This window comes from Leptidea sinapis, chromosome 45, assembly GCF_905404315.1.
Source record: "Leptidea sinapis chromosome 45, ilLepSina1.1, whole genome shotgun sequence".
In the NCBI taxonomy this organism is placed as follows: Eukaryota; Metazoa; Arthropoda; class Insecta; order Lepidoptera; family Pieridae; genus Leptidea; species Leptidea sinapis.
The window spans coordinates 8,838,921-8,843,920 of record NC_066309.1 but is presented as its reverse complement, the minus strand read 5'-3'; the positions used below and the strand labels follow the sequence as shown (position 1 = coordinate 8,843,920).

General features: G+C 52.2%; 3 non-coding genes across 3 annotated transcripts in view; all 3 read right to left on the bottom strand.

Annotated features, from left to right (window-relative positions):
* The window catches only part of LOC126977706 (large subunit ribosomal RNA), a 3,975-nt gene extending 3,049 nt beyond the window's left edge, over positions 1 to 926 (bottom strand). The window contains exon 1 of the ribosomal RNA XR_007732377.1: positions 1 to 926. This exon is cut by the window's left edge and continues 3,049 nt beyond it. This is a non-coding gene — a ribosomal RNA (large subunit ribosomal RNA).
* A 539-nt stretch (positions 927 to 1,465) lies between these two features.
* LOC126977580 (5.8S ribosomal RNA) lies at positions 1,466 to 1,622 on the bottom strand. Its single transcript, XR_007732254.1, has one exon. It is a non-coding gene; the product is annotated as a 5.8S ribosomal RNA (ribosomal RNA).
* A 367-nt stretch (positions 1,623 to 1,989) lies between these two features.
* Positions 1,990 to 3,894, bottom strand: LOC126977652 (small subunit ribosomal RNA). The gene has a single exon (XR_007732327.1). It is a non-coding gene; the product is annotated as a small subunit ribosomal RNA (ribosomal RNA).
* Positions 3,895 to 5,000: the final 1,106 nt, after the last annotated feature.

Sequence of the window (5,000 nt, the reverse complement as noted above, 5' to 3'; positions counted from 1 at the left end):
CGCACACATGCTAGACTCCTTGGTCCGTGTTTCAAGACGGGTCCTGCGAGTGCCCGAAACAGTAACATCGCCGACTGATACGCGCACAGTCCGAGACTACACGGCTGCGACGACAGCGGCGTCGCGTCAGCATCCGCACAAGGGCAGGATGTCGACGACGACTCTCGCTCGCGTCGGGCCGGACGCGTCCCCGGATGGAGACGCGTGCGCGTTTCATGACAAGTACCGTCCGCCGCCGGCCGGCGATCGTCACGGTCGGACGGCTGTGCGCGTGAACGCGCAGCCGCCCGGCTCCCGGACAACGCTTAGGCCGAACAGACGAACGGGTCGCGATGCATAATGTGTACTAAGAGAGAAGTGCACGCCGTCCGGGTGCGTCAACGGCGGCGACCGGTGAACGCGAGCACGAGTCTCGCGCACATCGCGGCACGCCGCCGTACGCCCCGGAGTGACGATGAATCTCTCCGTTCGTTCATTCGAGTTTCGCAGGTTTACCCCTGAACGGTTTCACGTACTCTTGAACTCTCTCTTCAAAGTTCTTTTCAACTTTCCCTCACGGTACTTGTTCGCTATCGGTCTCGCGGTTATATTTAGCCTTAGATGGAGTTTACCACCCACTTAGGGCTGCACTCTCAAGCAACCCGACTCTGAGGAGAGTCCCTCTCGCGGACTCGCTCCGTCGCTACGGGCCTGGCACCCTCTATGGGAAAACGGCCCCGTTCAAGACGAACTTGGACGGGAGCGGCGACCGCGAGAAAGCGGAACCTCCCTAACACCACATGTCCCGCGACCGTGACGACCGCGGGATTCGGCGCTGGGCTTATCCCTGTTCGCTCGCCGCTACTGAGGGAATCCTGGTTAGTTTCTTTTCCTCCGCTTACTAATATGCTTAAATTCGGCGGGTGATCCTCCCTGATCTGAGGCCAACGATAAAAAGTATGAGGCAGACACGATATCCGTCAGCGCAGCGACACCGTCGTGCGCGCGCCGCCAATAAGTCTCAACGACGTATCGTCGACCCGCGCACGTACCGCGATCGAAGCGCCCTTCGGACGTCGAGTCCGCCTACTCGTTTGCACGCTCACGTCGGGCCGAAATAACACGTGCAGCGCACGGGACGCGAACCGAAGGCGCAGCCACGCACGCCGTTCACATAGAGAGCTCTGCATAGATTAATTAAAATTAATCACGAGATATCCGCGTGTGACAGCGAACGAGCGCGCCCCGGTACCGCGCCCGTCTCCGTGACCCACGTCGGGCGTGAGGCGGAGACGGCGTTGCACGCGAGCAGCACCACGCGTTGCGGCTTATTTTACATTTTCGAACGGATCGAGCGGGCCCCGGAAAACCGGCGGGGTTTACCCGAGCCCGGCCCGAAGACCGTCACTCGTTTTACACGTTTTTTAGGCGCGCAAACAGTGTTGTCAGCATACAGCGACGGCGTCGTCGTATTCTTTTATGCAGCCGGCCCTCAGACAGGAGTGGTCCTGGATATTTCTCCACGGACCGCAATGTGCGTTCGAAATGTCGATGTTCAAATGTGTCCTGCAGTTCACACTATGACGCGCAGTTAACTGCGTTCTTCATCGACCCGCGAGCCAAGTGATCCACCGTTCAGGGTAATAGTTTTTTATATTTAGAAAATACGTGAACGATCTCTGTGTGTAACAAAATATTATGTGACGCACGCATTGCGCGTACGTCGTGATCTCGACTCGCTTCGCACTCGACATGAGCGCGTCGCGAGACGCACGCGCGTCGCGTACATGCGAACCGCGCCCGCCGAAGCGTCGTGCCGGAGACGTCGTGCCGGACATGCGGCGGGAGATGTCAGCGCGCGCGCGGCAAACGCGACAACGTAGCACAGAGAGCACATCGCGAGCGCGAAAATAATCAGTGATTGACACGTGATTGAAGTTATCATCGTCAACAGTCGGCTGTGAGCGAAGCGTGTCGGCGACAACGCTCGCGCACGCGACCGTTACACGTTAATGATCCTTCCGCAGGTTCCCCTACGGAAACCTTGTTACGACTTTTACTTCCTCTAAATGATCAAGTTTGGTCAACTTCCCAGCAACGCCGACGGCCGCGAAGCCACCGCGTGTCGGTCCGAAGACCTCACTAAATCATTCAATCGGTAGTAGCGACGGGCGGTGTGTACAAAGGGCAGGGACGTAATCAACGCGAGCTTATGACTCGCGCTTACTAGGAATTCCTCGTTTATGGGGGATAATTGCAAACCCCAATCCCCAGCACGAAGGAGTTTCAACGGGTTGCCCGGGCCTCTAGGCCAGGGAGAACATGTTGATTCCTTCAGTGTAGCGCGCGTGCGGCCCAGGACATCTAAGGGCATCACAGACCTGTTATTGCTCAATCTCGTGCGGCTCGAAGCCGCCGGTCCCTCTAAGAAGAATTTTAATACGCCGCCAGTGAGTTGCGCGACCCTGAAGCCGCGCACACCTAAATGACGACGCCTATTTAGCAGGCTAGAGTCTCGTTCGTTACCGGAATTAACCAGACAAATCGCTCCACCAACTAAGAACGGCCATGCACCACCACCCACCGAATCAAGAAAGAGCTGTTAATCTGTCAATCCTTCCGGTGTCCGGGCCTGGTGAGATTTCCCGTGTTGAGTCAAATTAAGCCGCAGGCTCCACTCCTGGTGGTGCCCTTCCGTCAATTCCTTTAAGTTTCAGCTTTGCAACCATACTCCCCCCGGAGTCCAAAATCTTTGGTTTCCCGGAAGCTGCCCGCCGAGCCATTGTAGTAACGTCGGCGGATCGCTAGATGACATATTTACGGTTAGAACTAGGGCGGTATCTAATCGCCTTCGAACCTCTAACTTTCGTTCTTGATTGATGAAAACACCTTTGGCAAATGCTTTCGCTGATGTTCGTCTTGCGACGATCCAAGAATTTCACCTCTAACGTCGCAATACGAATGCCCCCAGTTATCCCTATTAATCATTACCTCGGAGTTCTGAAAACCAACAAAATAGAACCGAGATCATATTCTATTATTCCATGCACGAAATATTCAAGCGGCATTTTGAGCCCGCTTTGAGCACTCTAATTTGTTCAAAGTAAAATTGTCGGCCCATCTCGACACTCACTGAAGAGCACCGCGATAGGATTTTGATATTGAACCGGCGTTTTACCGCCGGCTCACCGACGATATGCTCCGCAGACGTGTCAGTATCACCGCGGATGCGATGCACCGACAGCGCGGCGCACAAATGCAACTACGAGCTTTTTAACCGCAACAATTTTAGTATACGCTATTGGAGCTGGAATTACCGCGGCTGCTGGCACCAGACTTGCCCTCCAATTGTTCCTCGTTAAAATATTTAAAGTGTACTCATTCCGATTACGAGGCCTCGTAAGAGTCCCGTATCGTTATTTTTCGTCACTACCTCCCCGTGCCGGGAGTGGGTAATTTGCGCGCCTGCTGCCTTCCTTGGATGTGGTAGCCGTTTCTCAGGCTCCCTCTCCGGAATCGAACCCTGATTCCCCGTTACCCGTGACAACCATGGTAGTCGCAGAAACTACCATCGAAAGTTGATAAGGCAGACATTTGAAAGATGCGTCGCCGGTACTGGACCATGCGATCGGCAAAAGTTATCCAGATTCATCAAAATTAACGACTTCGGACGCGAGGCCCTCCGTCGATTGGTTTTGATCTAATAAAAGCACTCATCCCATCACTGGTCAGAGCTCTGATTGCATGTATTAGCTCTAGAATTACCACAGTTATCCAAGTAACTGAGTAAGATCTAAGGAACCAAAACTGATATATTGAGCCATTCGCGGTATCGCCTTAATACGGCTTGCACTGAGACATGCATGGCTTAATCTTTGAGACAAGCATATAACTACTGGCAGGATCAACCAGGGAGCTGCTGCAAACAACGATTGTTGTCGCCCTCAGCGCGTCATGCGTCGCGATCTCCCCTTAGGGCGTCGCGACTATGACATCTTGAACATATCGTGAGATATCCGTTCGCGCACTGTATACTATATATCTCAAAGGCATACGGTGCGCGTTGAACGAATCATAAATCGGCGATGGGCCGATTGTATGTTATGAAAGTTCAGTAACGAGAGTCCCTTCGGGTAATAATAAAAATGATGACACGCAATAGAAGCGGTATCAACGTATTAATATCGGTACACGTCGTGATCACAAATCGGATCGACGCCCGGTGCTTGAGAGGAGCGTGAACGTCTCGCACGCGTGAAATGCGCGACGCGTTCCGGCTTGCGGGCCCTCACGTTAAAAATCTTAACAGAGGGAAACCGTCGAAGCCCAGTCGGCGTCTTGGTGCGCGCAAAAAATTTACACGATCGCTTTCAACGTGACGAGGATCGCCGCAGCGTATGATACTGTAGAGAGAGTGAAGAGAGGAATTATGAGAAACGAAATCACAAAAAACCTTTCAAATCACCAAATCAAATATCATCCGCATAGGGAAACTCGAAAACGCTCGATCGACACAGCGCGGTGAGTCTGTCTCATTTTTTATATTGTAAAAAAAGAACATATAAAACAACGCGCGACACAAACACAGACACAGACACACCAGCTCTCTGCCCCGAGAGTACCAACAACCGTATTGTTATTATATCATCGTCGTTATCATCGCGCGCATTCACAAACTTACTCAAATATAAATATATATTAAATAAAATATGAATGACGATGACGACGACGAGAATAATAAAACAGCAGCAGTTGTTGTGGCTGGGGGTGGTTGGTGTTGTGCGCGTTTTTGTATTTTTGTCGCGTGCGTTTTTCACTCTTTTTACAAGAAAAAACTTGAGCGGCGTTGAATTCGGCGTCGCGAACCGTTCGCTACGGACTCGACTCTCGACGCCGACTGCCGTATGTGTGGTGCACGCGAACGATATGAACGTGTAAACTCTCTGATATGTGAATAAAGTGATTTTGATTTGATTTTACTATTTATTAATAACATAATATTGAATATGCATTGCGGCTTC